The 18248-nt window shown below is 38.1% G+C and overlaps 1 protein-coding gene across 6 annotated transcripts in view; it reads right to left on the bottom strand.

Annotated features, from left to right (window-relative positions):
- The window catches only part of LOC106090611 (tyrosine-protein kinase receptor), a 69640-nt gene that overhangs the window by 36760 nt on the left and 14632 nt on the right, over positions 1-18248 (bottom strand). The window contains exon 1 of one of the 6 annotated variants that reach the window (XM_013256865.2): positions 16261-16479. The exons of the other annotated variants lie outside the window; for them this stretch is intronic. The gene's annotated coding sequence lies outside the window, so the exon portion shown is untranslated. Of the gene's footprint in view, positions 1-16260; positions 16480-18248 lie in introns of those variants that run through there. 6 annotated transcript variants of the gene reach the window in all.

Here is an 18248-nt window from a genome sequence, read left to right as displayed (position 1 = left end):
TTTTTGAGTTGATCTATCAATTTCCGTCCGTCCTTCTGTTTATCTAATTAACTACTACTAAATTTCATTAAGGAACGGAGGATATGAGTGCAGTCGGATTAAAGTTTAAGCTCAATTATAAAGGCCGTCCTTTTTATGCCAAGTCCGAACAGCGTGCCACGTAGCCGCGAAACCACTTGGTAGAGAAGTTTTAACATGGCATGATACTTCACAAATGTAACCAGCATTAGAAAGGGGATAACCACCGCTGAAAATGTTTGAGATGTTTACGCCAGGATTTGAACTTGGGACACGGTGGCCTCCGGACCTGCTACCCTGTAAAGCATATATTCCTGAATGTAGCGATATTTTTGAGTCGATTTAGCTATGTCCGTCCGTCCTTCTGTCTGTCTGTCAGTGAAAATCACTATAGCGACTAATCGAATGAAGCAATTCACTTAAAATTTCATATAAAATCTTCTCTAGGGCGTTGAGAACATTAATGGGCTAAATCGGACCATATTAAGATATATCTTCTTTACTTCCTGTTATGGCTCCCAAAAAAACAACTCTCCGATTTGACATCTTGGACCCCTGGAAGCAGCAATTTTCACCCGATTTGGCTAAAATCGGTAACGTTTTGTTTTATTGCAAATTTGCCCATGGACAAACCATTAAGGAACAGGGACAAACATCTCGTTAATCAATGAGTGCTTTCCGATTCTAGTTTCAGCTCAATGATAAAAGGCGTCTTTTATAGCCGAGTAGGAAGAGCGTGCAGCAGTGCGACGCCTCTTGGTGAAGAAGTTTTTTTTTTTTTTTGTTCATAGGCAGGACACATCGGACTATATCTTGATATAGCCTCTACATAGACCGATCTGCCGAAATAAGGTCTTAGGCCCCTTTAAACCACATTTATTATCTTATTTCGCTTACAGTTTGGAACAGTGAGTTGTGTTAGGCCTCTCGACATCCTTGTTCAATACGGCTCGAATATAATAATAGGTGCATTTATTGTCTGATTTCGGTAAAGTTTGAGATAGCGAGCTGTTTAGACCCATTTGAAATCCGTATTCAATTCGGCCTAGATTTGGATATAGCTGCCATGTATGCAGATCACTCGATTTAAGGTTTAAGAGCCATAAAAACTAAATTTAAAAACCGGTTTTGCTAAAGTTAAGAACAATGAGTTTTGTTAGGACCCTCGACATTCGTACCGGGTATGGTAAAGATCGGGCTATTTGTAGATAAAGTTGCCAATTATACCGTTCTACCGATTTCAGTTCGTTTATAGCTCAATTTAGCTGAGATTTGACATAATAGTCTGTGTTAGGTTCTTCAGCATTCATATTAAATATAGCCTTAATCAGCTTATCGGCGATATAGACCGATCTCCCAATTTAAAGCCTTGGACCTATAAAAGGCGCATTTGTTAACTGATATCGCTGAAATTGGCACAATGAGCCTAGTTAAGTTTTTCGACATTCTTGCCCTATATGGTTCAAATTGGTCTATATTTGGATATAGCTGCTTTATCCATATACCGATCTCTCGATTTTAGTTCTTAGGTCCATAAGATATGAATTTTTTACGAAAAGTTGTGTTGGACCCTTACTTTTATAAGACCTTTCATTATCCCTGATAAGTGTGGTCCAATTCGATATAACCAGGTATAGCTCCAATATATACTTTACGGTTTGACATTTTCAGCCCCTGGTAGCAGCACTTGTTATTCAATCTGGCTGAAATTTTGCACATTGCAGATTCGGTCCGGTCGAACTTATAAATTACAAATTTGCCCACGAACACTCAGTGCTGTCTGATTCAAGTTTAAGCACAGTGATAGGGGACCTTCCTTTAATAGCCGAGTTCGAACAGTGGGGCGGAATGCGACACCTCTTTGGGGAGAAGTTTTTACATGTCATAGTTCCTCACAACCCTTTGAATAGCAATAAAATCAGCAAATTTTAATGAAAACCATGACATTTTTATAATTCTGAAGTGGCTTATAGTTTTTTGGGGGGTTCCTACACTTTCTACGATTATGGCTTCCATGGGCCATCAGATTCGAACTCTACTGTACTGCCTATATGTCCTCTTGTAGAGGTTATTTGGGGTGGGATCTGTCTGTCTGTCCAAGGAAGAAAACTATTTAGTTTGGAAAAAATCGGTCCAGATTTAGATATAACTACCATATATATCGTTCATCTGATATAGTATTTTAAGGCTGAAAGAGCCAAAATTGTGTTCCGATATTTACAAAATTTGGCACAGTTTGATGTCCCAATAAGCGTGCAACATTTTATTTAAATCGTCCCAGATTTAGATAGAGCCTCCGTATATATCTTTCATCCGAAGTTGCCCTTTTAGTCTTTAGAATTCACAATATTGGTCCAATCTTTACCAAATTTAACATGAAGTGTTATATTTGACTGCCGAATACGTGTGCAAAGTTTCATCAAAATCGCTTCAGATTTATATATAGCTTCCAAATATATCTTTCATCAGATATGAACTTTAAAGGGGCGAGAAGGCCCAATTTTGGCCCTATCTTTACAAGATTTTGCATGACGTTTCAATAGATTTACATATAGCTCTCATATTTATCATTTAGCCATACTACTAGCTACTAGCTGCAATTTAAGTCCTATAGTAAAATAATCTTGCTTTCTATTCGACATTTCAGTAGTTATATAAAGTTAAAGTCTAACTAGATACTCGTATAGACATTGGTTCTATGAATTAAAAGTATCGTTTAGGCTTCAAGGAGTAGGGTATTATATAAGCGACTGCGCGAGACTTTAACCTTTCCTTAGGTTGTTTCTGATATTATAGAATTTTATCCATTTACTAAGGCGGTAAGTTATAATCGTGCCAAAATATATGGTACCACTGGGCGTATGGGTAATACAAATATGTAGTTATGAATTATTGCTCATACGACCGCATGGACAGCAACTCTTAATCGGCATAAAACATTACTTTCAAGATGCTTAGGTCAGTAAAAGCAAATGTCTGTAGTACTGATTTTATGACGATATCAAACGATATAACGACGCACAGTGGGACAGAATCGAAAAAAAGCGGATAAAGATAACTCTTTGATTTTCAAGTTTTGTTTGCCCATTAGGGCGAAGATCATTTAATTATAAAATTTTTCTATGTTTCTCCTTCGAAACGAGCTCAATGATGGGAGATTTTCTTTGCAAATGGAAAAGGAAAGCCAGAGATCGCAACACACATCAACCACTATGGGACGCGTTTCATTATTGGGTAAGAATTACTCATTGGCCATATTAGAGGTGATGGCTTCAAGGGCCCTTAAGTTGGTATGTTGTACTGATACCGAATTTATTGCTTTCTCTGGTTTTCCTTTTCCATTTGCAAAGAAAAACTCCGATCATTGAGCTCGTCTTGAAAGAAAATCAAACAATAACTCTTTGAAATTTGAAATTAGAGCGAGATCATGTGCAAAATTTCATAGCCCTAGATGGTTCGGGCGTCTCTTGGCAGGACCCTAAAGTTGGTAACATCGGTATGACGGATGGTTGGACTGTTAAATTTTCGTTTGAAATCCGATTTCCAAAATCTGTTATTGCTGGATAGAGCTCTAAAATCGCTAAGTCTGCTTGATGTCTTACAACATATCTGCAAGTTTCGGGGAAATTTGACTTTTAATTTTTAATTTTCTTGAACTTTTGGCCGAGACTGGCTTCATATTTTGCGATTTACGAATCATTCAGGATATAATAACTTTGTGCATTTGTTTGCAACACTAAGAAGGAGAAGAGTTAGACCCATTGATATGTACACCGATCGGCCTAAAATCACTTCATAATTTGATATAGGTATGTCCGTCTGCCCGTCTTACTGTTTATGTATTTTTGTAATCCAATTACAGGTCGCATTTGTGATCCAATTGTCATAAAATGTTGCACAAGTCTTATTTTCGGTCCACAGACGGACACGATTGATTTTGAACGAATCGGTTCAGATTTAGATATAGCTGACACATATCTTTCATCCGATATGGCCTTTTGAGGCTGTAGAAGCCACAATTTTGGTTCCACCTTAACAAAATTTTGCGTTAGATTTCTTCTCAGACAGCTAGGCAGCCATTAGATCTCTGGGAAACATATTTCTGAATTCAAAAACCGCTCTCAACTGCCACAGATCTCGCAACGAGATGGCTGAATAGTTAAAAGTTAACCTGTTCTGGGGGCCGGGCCACAGAGATATCCCAGGAAGTTATAAGGCAAACGAGCTTACGAGACCCGGAACTGCCTTACACAATCCAAGGGATTTGGAATCTATAGGTATGAATTTGTATAAAATAATGTTTAATTTGAACTTTTTAGGGAAAAGTAGACATATGTGTGCCACAGCTGGCATAAATATAAGAGGAGTAAATAATCACAAATATTTTAATTACCACCAAAATTGAATGAAAACCCTAAGGAACGGCAAAAGTCGGGCGGTGCTGACTGTAAAATGCCCTACACCTACCTTATAAGTACAATATGGAATTTTTTTTTACCAATTCTGTACCAATTGTGATAGACCTCGGCGGATGTTTCCAAATGTGTTATTAAACAATCCGTATCAAATTTTAAGCAAATTTGTTTAAACTGTAATAAATACGGTTGAAAATTACAACCGATTTTGACCAAACTTCTTATGTATTGAGGTAGGCATCGAGGAAAGTGTTGGTAAATGTGCTTGCAGTGGCTCTTGGAGTGAAAATCGGCGATATACATATATGACAGCTATATCTAAATCTGAACCGATTTCTATGAAATTCACAAATAATATTAACAGTTATAAGAAAATCATTCCTGCCAAATTTCGAGAGAATCGGTTAACAAATGAGCACTTTATTGTTATATTTCTCAAAATCGGACGAACATACATATGGGTGCTATATTCAAAACAGAACCGATTTCGACCAAACTTCCTAGATATTATCTAAGAGGAAAGCGTTGTGCAAAATCTTGGAAAGATTGGTCAATAAATGCGCTTGCAGTGGCCCTAGGAGTGAAAATCGGACAATATATTGGGTTGCCCAAAACGTAATTGCGGATTTTTTAAAAGAAAGTAAATGCATTTTTAATACAACTTAGAATGAACTTTAATCAAATATACTTTTTTACACTTTTTTTCTAAAGCAAGCTAAAAGTAACAGCAGATAACTGACAGAAGAAAGAATGCAATTATAGAGCACAAGCTGTGAAAAAATTTGTCAACGCCGACTATATGAAAAATCCGCAATTACTTTTTGGGCAACCAATATGTATATATGAGAGCTATGTCTAAATCTGAATCGAATTCTATGAAAATCACCAGCAATGTCGGGAGTCAAGAGAAAATCCTTCCTGCCAAATTTTGAAAGAATCGATTAACAAATGACCATTTTATTGCATTATTACTGCAAATCGGACGAACATATATATGGGAGCTATATCCAAATCCAAACCGATTTTTTTCAAATTTTAATAGGTTTCATCTCTTTACCGAAAAACATGCCTGTACTAAATTAAAAGACGATCGGATGAAAATTGCGAACAATGTGTCTATCTATCTTCCTTCTGGGTGTTACACACAAATGCACTTAGTTAAAATAGATGCCGAACATGCAGTAGTGGAGTAGGGTATAAATACCTCTTCTGGCCTTTTCAAATCGAAACATCGGTTCCAATGTGAATTGAGATATTTCTACGTATAGTCCAAGATAGCTTCCCTGAGCTTATGAACCTGTCTACGAAAAAAATATTTTCTATACCAAGTTTCAGCTAAACACCTTACGTTGAAATACTTTAGCGTAATCAGACCCAGACAGACACAAATGTTGTTTAAATTTAATAATAAATTATAAAAAAATCGTTTTAAATTTAATACATTTTTCTTATATTCTTTTTAGTAGCCTTTTGCATTCTCTCTTTTTGTAAATTCAAAACAGTAGGGATACGGTTCGTTTATTACTATCTCACACACACACACAAACACACTCACTGTATAAACGACTTTTATGTGTCTGCATAACTGTGTTTGAGTCTGTCTGTATGCTTCGTCGGTGAAATGTCTCGATACAACTCAGCACAACACAAATACCGAAATGTTCTGTTAGCTAACATAGAGCTGTTAAGCAACGAAGATGCCGAACATGCAGGAAAATATATGAAGAAATCTTTTCAGTTCATATGGCCAGCAGTGGAAAAGATTTGGAAATGCCCAATATTTTTTTAATTTAAATCAATTTTACTTCATATCTTATAGTGCGGTATAAGATTAATTGCACTATTTGTACAAATTCAACTTAAACAAGTTATCAGCTTAACAAACGAGTACCTTGTAATGCCAAATTGATGTTCGTATTTCACTACAAATAGAAGGTACCAAAGCTGAACACGAATCGAACAGTAGTCACGACATAAACGAAACACAATGAACTTTTTTATAGGTGGCATAATACCAAGCATGACTTTGATTATGGATTGGTAATCAGCTGGAAACCAGCTTTAAGCAATCGAAGGCTTTCGCCAGACGGACGGACAGACTGGTGGACATACATGGCTAGATAGATGCTAAGGCGATCAAAAATATATATACTTTATGGAGTAGCAAATCAATTTTTGAAAGTGTTACAAATGGAATGACTAGATTAGTATACCCCCATCCTATGGCGGAGGGCATTAAAAAATCGTTTCTACAAAAATTCACACAATCAGAATCACTTAATATGCCACCAAAGTAGGGTAAGGTTAGTTTACAGAAGTTTCTCGCCATCCTCTCTGCATGCTTGGCTAACATTCATCCTGTGTAAATGTGCCTGTAGATGGAAGTTGGCTGATTTCCTTCTCATTCACATAGGATTTTTGATTTGTAGAGTGAGCCTTAATCCAGAACTGCCTTTGATTTTTTCGCCCCGTTTGTTATCATCTCAGGATAGAGTTGGCGCTATCAATACTATGGATATTTTTGTCGGAATATCGATTGATATATCGACAAAATTAATTTGTTTTTTGCCAAATTGAAAAAAAAAAAAAGCGATTCGACAATAAATGTATCTATTAAGATGGATCGCACCTACAGAGGGCGCAATTTTCATTCAACTGGGCAATGTTTCCGATAGTATTATTATTAGAAATATCGAAAATATCGATTGTAGCAATTATCGATAGTTTTTACCAGCTCTACCTCAGTAGACACTTGACTGCCCGTGAGCACATTCACAGTCTCATGTTAGTGCTATACTACTTGAACCATTCCTTGATCGGTCGGATTACTGCCTGTAGGATCGAAATATGATATTAGATAAATAAGGTAAAACATCTCGGATTCCGAATCTACCAAATCGTAGGCGTATCAATAGCTACCAGGTGGCATTTATGATATGATCCCTCCACTCTTTTTTTGCACTTCACTCTTTAATGCAGCTTTGAAGTAAGTTTATTTGACAGTTTTACAAAGAAAATCTGCCAAACAAACCTTTTTTAAAGCTGCATTAAAATTTGTGAATATGGGCGTTAGTATTCTTTCACACCCGGCCTCAGTTATCACAGGTATTCGGGATGAAACTTCTGCTCTTCCAACCTGTTCCCCTAAGACCAAATAGGTTATCCGATAATTGTGCGTCCTACATACCTCTACCTTACAATCATTAACACATCGTCTTATGTCTTTTAACCACGAGTGCAGCCTCAAACTTGGTCTAAGTCTATTGGGCTGATGTTTTATATCAACTTTAATACCTTAGTAGGCGTGGTTGCCATAACCCCACTTATGGAAAGACAGCTTTCGTTTTCGTTTTACCTGTCGTAGCACTTCCTCTCCATGCCAAAATCGGCTTGAACACCCTTTCATAGAGTCAGCCATCTTGAGATTCAGTCGATTGGGATTCAATCGTAATGGAGATCGTAAGACTCTACTGCATAGTGTCCATCATCTATGAACCTTCTTTGTACGCTACTGGAACTTTTATTTCCAGCCCAGCTTTTTGTCCCAAGTCACCTTCACCCTTTGGGTGAAAAGTCTAGGTTGGCTATTTTAGTAAAGGGAAGTTCCGAAATGAATAAGTGGTCTTTGGACAATGGTCTAGGAAGCAAGAAATTTTAAATTGGGAAAATAAATTGAACTTCTAAGGCAACATGCCGAAACGGACAAAAAAGGCAATACGTGCCAATCAGGGTTAAGATTTAAACCTAATGCGAAAAGGCAGTTCTTTCTCTATACACTATTTTGCATAAGTGAGCTCGTAGTCATATGTGTCCCGTTATGAAACTGAAAGCTATACTGACATCCTTCTTACATTCATTCAGTAATAGCCTCATCTTCTCACGGTCCGGATCTCCACACAGAATTTTCGCCGTCCTACCGACTTTTTACTGTTCCACAGTGCTACATGCGTATTTGTTGACAACGACCTTAACTCGAACCGCGTTTGCACGAAAAATTTCGGGCTAACCAAGTTTATTGACGGCAGTCCTCTGGCCTACACTGTCAAATCGACTGCCCTTTTATTCCCCCTACTCCGTTTTGGCCCGGCACCCAAACGATGCAGATTTTGCCAACCTCAGAGAAGGCGTAAATCTCCTTATTGCACTGATAGACTCTATGGCAATAACAACACACTCGATGTCCTCGCGTTAACACCACACCACCTCACCCATTCCGCGATCGCCCGGATCCCTGCCTGCAGGAGCGTATTATGGTCAGGCAGCCGAAAACAGATCTCAGAGTCTGGGTTCTGGATGTAGACCCCCAGGGCCACCCTGTCCTCTAGCTTTGATCAATCTGTATAGCATGATCTCCCAGATAGCAATGTATCGCACTCGACCTCAAATGACATCTCAGGTATCCGATCGGAAACCTCTTCTAATCCATCCGGGTTTCCTTTTGTCACCTCGATTATACCGCGATGGTATGACCTGCTTCTATCCTACATCTATTCTCCCATCGCCTTAAGTCTCATAGCAGCAGTGACTGCCTCACACTTAATCAGTACGTCAATAAGTCGGATATTAATAGTCTCCAGTGCCCTAATAGGCGTGGTCCTCATTGTTCCACCGATGCGAAGACAACATGTTCTCTGAACCTGGCGTATTATCCTTACGTTACACTTTTTCTCCATCGCAGTCCACCAAATTACTGAGGCGTAAGTAATTATTGCTCTAATCACGAGCCTGTAGAGCCAGTGGACTATCCTTGGATTCAAGCCCCATTTTGAGCCTACGGAATGTCTACATAGTGCCCCACATCTGTGAGCCATCTAAGTTCGCTCCTGAATGTAACCCTTCGAATTCTGTTTCCTTTCCAAGATCACTCCTAAGTATTTGACCTTGTTAGATATCGAAATCGCGAATTTTCAAAAACGTGGTGCGTCAAATTGGCCCACCTTCGTCTTTCTCGTAAACAGGCAGATTGCAGTCTTCTCTGGTTAACATTGGTACCCCTGTGACTAGCCCAGTCGTATAAGATCTGCAAGACTCTTTCGGCCCCTCTGCATAGCTGATTCGGATCCTTACCTCATAGAAGTACTAATCCAAATCCCTCTCAGTCAGAATCCGTAATAGGCTATTTATGGTTGTCACCCATAAGAGTGGCGATCATATGCCCCCCTGTGGCGTACCTCCAGCCGCTTGTTCTTTAGCAAATGGTTTATTCAGTCTCTAAGAACCCGATTCACCCGAGATCAGTGTGGCGATCCGCACAGTCACCACCGACCTTCCCCTGACATAGACATGCTGTTTGTATTTGAGCAGTTCGCTGGATGTCCTACTCTCTCCAAAATACGTTCCATGGTTTTGTGTAGAAAATACGTAAGGCTTATAGATCAGTAGGCCTTTGGTATCACAAAACTTGCCTTGCCGGGCGTGGGTACACCCGCATTTAGGACGTTACCATCTGATGTACTGAATTTCATGCTACACCTAATACCTCTTGACATTTGTCTAGGCTAATTGCTGAGAATTTTCCATAAGGTTGAAGGAGCATTTCCCCTTTGTCATGCAAAGGCTACCGAAACTGCATTATATTTGATATTAAGCCAGGTATGGAGAACGCATTGCCTGAGCAGCATTACATTACCTGCAACTAAAATATCTCTGGTGTACGACTGCTGCAGGTTTCCATACGAATGGTTTCAGACTAAATGACCATGAGGGCTTTGGATTGTATCATAAGAAAACTAGGACTGGGCATATTACTAGGGAACCCCGATAACAATAGTGTGTATCAAGCGGAGATTCTTGCTCACAAAGATGTGAGCGAGTACAAGCATCTTTTTATACGCTTTGGTTCTTGTTCTATGGCGAACGTATTTCTACATTCAAAAACCACCCTTAGCGGTTGCATATCTCTCAACTCAATGGCTAAACTGTTCTAAGTGCACCTCTCTGAGTACCAGTACAAGTTCAAATCCCGACGAGAAAATCAGACACAATTTTCAGCGGTGGTTATCCCGTCCTATTTTTATCCGATTTGTTGTTTGCCTATAAAAAGATACCTGGCAAAGAACTTGACAAATGTAATCAATGATGGAGGGTATATATGATTCGGCCCGAACTTAAAACCAAAAGGCTATAGTGAAGAGGACAATTCTTTCATTGTACATCTGCTTGAATTGAATTGCCGAATTGAACTTTAGTTTCATGCATTGATTGTTAGACTGTTAAGCTCACCTCCTGTTCAAGCAGTGACCACTTTAAAAATTTGTTGACAACACAAAAAGATCGGTAATTTAGTTGTTAGTTGGCGCCCGTATTGTCTGAACAGGAACATACTGAAAGCCTTAAACTTGCAAGTAACGATTTTTGCAATAACTGGGAAGACAGGCAATTTGGAAGAGGCCAATTTTAGCTTTCCATTCCAATTGAGGTTTGTCAAACCAACAGTTGAAAGCATTCCAGTATTGAGAAGCTTTTTACTGAGATAAAACAATTATCAAACTGGTGTATGTGTAAGCTCGACCAATTGTAACGCTCAATGCCTGGAATCCTGGTGAAAAACGCTAAAGAGAAGCCTGGGACGTAGCCAGGATTTGGTTTAGTAGGAATCATATGAGAACTACAAAACAATAATAAGTACTAATACACGATAGGTTAGGTTAGGTTGAAAAGAGGGTGCAGATATTAATCTATCCATGCCACTATGGACAGTCACTTAAGCCAATAATTAGTTTGTTGTGCACTCTAAAAACTAAAAAGTACCGTCGAAAAAGAAAATATTAAGTTAGGAATTCCGTTCCACTTACAAAATCCTTAATTGTATTCTATGCCACTCCCCTAAGTTGATTCATATCTGGTATTGTGTCCCCACCTAAGTACCGTTGTCCTTTAGCCGCGAAAGCCAGGCAATGACATAGGAAATGCTACAATGTCTCATCATCTTCCCCACATGACCTACACATGCTATTACTTGCCGCACCAATTTTGCATTATGCGCTCGTAGTCCTAAGTGTCCCGCTATGATACCAAAAGTTATACTGATATTTTACTTACTTCCTTTCAGTAATAGCCTCGTCCTCTCACGATAAGGATCATTCCACACGATTTTCCCCGTCCTACCAACTGTTTCGCTGTTCCACAGCGTTATATTCCCTTCGTCGCCCACGCCCTTAATTCAGACTGCGTTGACGCGAAAGGCTTCGGGTTAACCAAGTTTATTGACGGTAGTCCTCTGGCCTTCAATGCCAAATCATCTTTCATTCCCCAATACTCCGTTATGGACCCAATCGATGTGGATTGTGCCATCCTCAGAGAAGGCGTTAATCTCCTTCTTACACTCCAAGACGTTTAATGGCCCTACCGTCCTGGTTGTAATTGCCCCGATGACCAGTTTGCTGTCAGTAAAGATGTTCACACTCGACGTCCTCCGTTATCACCCGGATGCAGGTCCGTATTATGGTCGGACAATCTAAAACAAATCTTAGTCCCTGGGTTCTCAATGTAGACCCCCAGGCAGACATGATCTCCCAGATGGCAATACTAGTGTTCCGTCAGTCCAAGACTGTGCCGCTGGCAGCAGTGCCTTGCACTCAACCTCAAGTGTTGTCTCATAATTAGTCTTAGGCCAATAAAAGTCGAATTTTTGGCCGATTTTTTTGAAATTTGGCAAAGAAAGCTTTGTTAGTCAATTAGTTAAATATAGCTGCCATATTGATCGATCTACCGATTTAAGGTCTTGGGCCCATAAAAGGCATACTTATTATCCAATTGCTCTGAAATTTGGAAGAGTGAGTTGTTTTGGTACCCCCAACATTCGTATTGAAAATGGTTCACATGGGACAATATCTTGATATACGGAACTCTCGATTTCCTATACACGGTAGCCGAGTTGGTAGCTTGCTCGTATTGCCAGTGCAGGGGTGTGGGTTGATTCCCACCAGAGGCCTTGGTTTGGCGCTATTGTGGTATCCCAATGGACTAAAATTATCTAAGTGAGTCTATAAATGACTGCCACTTTTACCCCCATGTAGACCGATTTCCCGATTTAAGGTGTAAGACCCATAGAAGCTGCATTTAATGTCTCATTTTGCCGAAATTTGACACAGTAAAGACCCTCAAAATTTGTGCCGAGTGTGGTTGAGTTCGAACAATATCTGAATATAGCCCCATATAGACCGATCTCCTGAGGTAAGTTCAAAGGCCCCTAGAAGCCTCATTTATTACGGCTGAAATTTGGCACTGAGAGCTGTGTTGTTCCTTTCTTCGTCCATACAGAGTATGATTCTGACTGGACCATATTTGAATATAGCTTCCACATACACCGATCTCCTGATTTAGGGCATTTTACTAATGAATGGGTTATTTATTACCCCATTTCGCAGATTTTATGAACCAGGAGTTGCCTTAGACCCTCTACGTTTAAGCTTATCTATAATATCACTAATCTAACCATTCCATTTGTAACACCTCTTAATATTTATCAGCGACTCCATAAAGATATGTTTTTTTCGACCTTCTGACATCCTAAGTCAATCTAGCTATGTCCGAACGAATAAATCTTCATGGAGGCCACCGTAGCGCAGAGATTAGCATGTCCGCCTATGACGCTGATCGCCTGAGATCGAATACTGGCAGGAACATCAGAAAATTTTTCAGCGATGGCTATCCCCTCCTAATGCTGGCGACTTTTGTGAGGTACTTTGCCATGTAAAAACTTCTCCCCAATGAGGTGTCGCTCTGCGACACGCCGTTCGGTTTCGGCTATATAAAGAAGGTCCCTAATCATTGGCCTAAAATTGAATCAGACAGCACTCATTTATTTGTGAGAAGTTTGGCCCAGTTCCTTAATGGAATGTTCATGGACAAAATTGCATTACTTGCCACGATTGTTAAAGGTTATAACGAAACACTACGTGCGAAATTTCAGCTCATTCGAAAACAATTGCGACTTGCAGGCTCTCAAGAATTCAAATCTGGAAATCGGTTTATATAGAAGCTATATTAGGTTATCGGTTATCGATACGCACCATACTAAACCCGATTGTTGGAAGTCGTAACGGAGCACTACGTGTGAGATTTCAACCCATTCGGACAACAATTGCGACTTCAAGGGGCTGAAGAAGTCAAATCGAGAGATCGGTTTATATGGCAGCTATATCAGGTTATAGACCGATTCGGACCATACTAGTCACGATTATTGGCAGTCGTAAGAGAACACTACTTGCAAGATTTCTGCTTATTCGGACAACAATTGCGACTTCAAGGGGCTGAAGAAGTCAAATCGAGAGATCGGTTTCTATAGGAGCTACATTAGATTATAGACCGATTCGAACCATACATGGCACGATTGTTGGATGTCGTAAGAGAACACTACTTGCAAGATTTCAGCTCAACTGGACTTCAATTGCGGCTTCTAGGGGCTGAAGAAGTCTAATCGGGATATCGTTTTATATGGCAGCTATATCCAAATCTGATTTGATATAGCCCATTTGCAATCCCCAACAACCTATATCAATAAGAAGTCTCATAAGTAATTCCGTTCTGATTTCCAATATCAGTGATATAGCCTCTATACATATCCTATCCCCTAGAAACCTTAGTTTTTATCCAATTTGGCTGATATTTGGCACAAGAATTTCCGTTCGGACGGAGCACTACATGCAAAATCGGTGCCGAATATAATCCGAATCGGTCTATGAACTGATATAGCCCATATAAAAACCGATATCCGGATTTAATTTCTGATAAAGCTCACATAAACACCGATACACGGATTTGATTTTTTGAGCCCCTAGAGACCTCAACTTTCATCGGATTTGGCTGAAATTTGACACCAGGACTTGGGTTGTGACTGTCAAAATCAGTGTCGAGTAAGATCTGAATCAGTCTATAAACTGATATAGCCCACATAAAATCCCATACCCGGATTTGATTTGTTGAGCCCTTAGAGACCTCAATTTTCAACCGATTTGGCGGAATTTGGCACCTATGACTTGGGTTCTGACTGTCAATATCAGTGCCAAGTATGATCTGAATCGGTCTATAAACTGATATAGCCCCATACTAACCCCGGGTCCGACTTCATAAGCTCCTACTAAAAGCCTCAGTTTTCTTTCGATTTGATTAAAATTTGGCTTTAAGACTTCTGGTCTGACTTTCAACATCCATACGAAGTATGATCTGAATCGGTATTTTAAACTGATATAGCCCTCTTTTAAACAGATCACCAGATTTGACTTCTTGAGCTCCTAGAGACCTCATTTTTCACCTGATTTGAAAATTTGACACAAAGACTACTGCTATGAAAAACAGCGTTTCTGCCAACTTTAGACCGAATCGCTCTATATGCTGATATAGACGTCTTAAATACCAATTTCCCGGTATGACTTCTTGAGAACATAGCAGCCGCAACCAATTCCCGATTTGAATATTGTAAAATAATTCTAAGACAAACAGAGCTTATAAAGACAAATTTTTAGCGAAATCCATGGTGATGGGTTCCCATGATTTGGCCCAGCCGAACTTTTTTCATACATATTTTGTGTTTGCAACACACCAACCGAAAAATGCTGTTAGACTCATGTTAAGATTATGTTTGGCAAGATTAAAATGCCAAAAATCCTATTCAAATTATCTGTGGTCTAAAAACACCTTTTTTTTGCAAAATTTTGAAAATCTTTAAATTTATGCTTGCACTGTTATGAAATATAATATTTTTATAATTTTGTTATATTTGTTACATATATCTAAAATCCTAAGAACATGGTCAATTTTCAATGTATAGATAATTGTTATAACAACATCATATATATTGGGGCAGTCTATATCTTCATGCCTTTGATACTTGGGCTTTTGGGGCGATAGGAGGGGTTAGAAGGTTGTTCTCTGTTGGCCCATAAGGCACAAGGCGTACAAAGATAAAGGAGTTGAAGAAAAGAAACAACCAAAAAAATAATAAGAAAATAATAACAACAACAAAAATAAAACAAAAAAAAGAAACAAAAAAAGAAAGAAATCAAAAACGAAACGACGCAAATCGTACAATCCGGGATATAAAAGAATACAACTTGCGCAAGGCGGCTGGCTGATGGCTGGCTGGCCAACAAACACACAGACGCTCAGCAGCAACAAACGCTGCCTGCTGTAAGGATGGAGCACAGGCAGCAGTTAGCAGCCACAACAATATCAAACTTACAAACTCACTCACTCACTCACTAACGAATGTAGACAAAAAATCTCACACAGATGAATGTCCTTTCACAACAACAGCTCACACAATATTGCTGCTATTGCTGCAGCAGCATCAGTGACTGCGGCAGCACACCGCTCATCTGTGTGTTTCGTCAATGTGTATGTATGTACATGTGTATCCATATCCTTAAATGAAAATCAAGAAGCAGCATCAACAGCAATCTGCACGCAAAGAGACGAACAAACGACGACAACGACCACGACTACGACGACTATGAAGAAGAGGCAACGCTTTAACATTTCGGAAATATAGATACAGATTATATTGTAATGTATACGGACGGTATGTATGGTGGAGCAAACAAACGAACGAACGAACGAACAAACGAAGTCTGCCCTGCTATCAAAAGAAGAAGACTAGCAGCAGCGGCAGCCACACAGGAGGATACTATGTATCCTCATAAGCTCGTTGATGCTATGAGGGGTTTGCAGAGGGCTATCTATGGTGAGATATTTTTCAGCTTCTTTTATCCTGCAGCTTGGAAAATTTTCTTCACAAAATTTTTTTCCCTCTGCCCCATTTCAGGTTATAGCACAAAATCAATTTTTTTTTCTTCGCTTTTTTCTTAATCTAAGCACATTTAATTACTTTTTTCACTTTATCCTGGCATTTTGTTGGCTTGTATTTCGCTGCTAGAGATTTTTTATTTTATAGATTTTTGAAATTTTTGCATAAAATTTTCCAGGCTTTGCTTTTTTCACTTTGCTGTATATGTGTGTAGAGGATATTTCCCTTCAGTAATTTTGTATTTTATTTAATTTCGAGACTTTTCGAGCTGTTTTTTCATTTCACCAACACTCGCGACGCGTTCAATAGAAAGACTGAATTCAATCAGGATCTCAGCGCCAGTCTCATGGCTCCCTTCGGTCATAGACAGCATCCCCAAAAAGCAGCATCAGCAGCAGCAACAGCAGCCGAATCATTTGCAGCGCTAATAGAGAGTAGAAGCCGCCCGCCACCACTCAAAGATTTACCGTTGAACAAGTGTACAACACCTAAAATGTTGATGTCCTTTAAAGGACGAAGGGGCAACCGGGAGCCTACTCTCTTCTCGTACGGTTTTGTATTCATTGGGGTACATACAGGAATTTCGCAGTTGTCTTTTTTTACAAGTTTAACCCAATGAGTTTTCGTAGACCTGAAGACAAATGTGCCCAACATGTGGTAAAAGTCACAAAACAATTAAGAGGTAATTTTTTTAAAGCCAAAATTTGAAGGAAATTTTCTCAAAGAAAAAAACCTTGAAGGAAATTAAAAAAAAATTAAAGATAACATTTTAAGAAAAATTTCTCTGAAGTCAAAATTTTAAAAATTTTCCCCAATAATGAAATTTTATAAATTTTATTCAAACACAAAATTTTATAAATTTTCTCCAAAGTCAGGAAATAAAAAATTGCTAATTTCCTTTAAAGATGAAATTTTAATTAAATATTCTCCACAAAAAAATTTTTGGATTTTTTTAACAAAATTTAAGGAAATCTCTTTAGAAAACGTTTTACACAAATTTTTTGTACAAAATATTGGCTTTGGCTTAAATTTTCAAAATTTTTGGGCCATTTTTCTAAAAACCCAAATATATGGACTTTTTCAGTTAAGACAAAATGTTAAGAAAATTTAGTAAATTAAAGACAAAATTTTAAAAAATATTTTTAAAACCCTACCAAAATTTTTCCTACACAAAAATTTTTATATATAAATTTAATTCAAGAATTAATTGTATTTACGTTTTTTCTCCCAAATGACCATGAGACACTTAAGTAATTTTTTTTAGAGAAATCTAAAAAGAAATTTTACTTACATAAAAAGTTTCAATGAATTTTGTTTAAATTTTAAGAAAAATTTTTAAATTTTTTTGTAGATTTTAAGGAAATTTTATTTAAATAAAAGTAAATTTTTCTAAATTAAAAGTTCAATTTTTCTACATTTTAAGTCAACCTTTACTAAAAAAAAAATTGTAAGATATTTCTCATTCTAATGACAATATATTAAAGAAGTTGAGGCCACCATGGCGCACATGTTAACATGTCCGCCTATGAACCGAAAAAAATTCTCAGTGGTAGTTATCACCTAACTAATGCAGGCTACATTTTTATGGTATCCTGCCATGTTAAAACTTCTCGACCAAGTGGTGTATCTATGAGGCATGCCGTTCGGACTCAGCATAAAAAAGAGGCCCCTTATCATTGAGATTAAACTTTAATTGGACTGTACTCATTGATATGAAAGAAATATCCCCTGTTCTTTGATGAAATGTTCATGGAAAATTTAGTAGTATTAATAACCTGAAGATACAAATTTAAGAAATCTTTCTTTAATGACAAAGTTTTGAGAAAAAAACTTTCTCCAAAAATTAATTTTCTTTAAACTTTATAAATTTAAAGAAATTTTATCTAAATTTTTTTCTTAAGTTTAAGTAGATTTTTTTCAAAATTTTAAGAAAAATTTTCTTAAAAAAATTTATTGGGATCCCATTACAGGAGATTGTCCGGCTTTATACCATTGCTTAATTCTACGAAAACTTTCTGTACAAAACACTTTTAGAGGAATTTCTATAAGTTTTAGGGAAATTTTATATA

This window comes from Stomoxys calcitrans, chromosome 5, assembly GCF_963082655.1.
Source record: "Stomoxys calcitrans chromosome 5, idStoCalc2.1, whole genome shotgun sequence".
Lineage (NCBI taxonomy): Eukaryota > Metazoa > Arthropoda > Insecta > Diptera > Muscidae > Stomoxys > Stomoxys calcitrans.
Note: the sequence above shows the minus strand (reverse complement) of the source record. Positions and strands in the feature narration are given on the sequence as shown.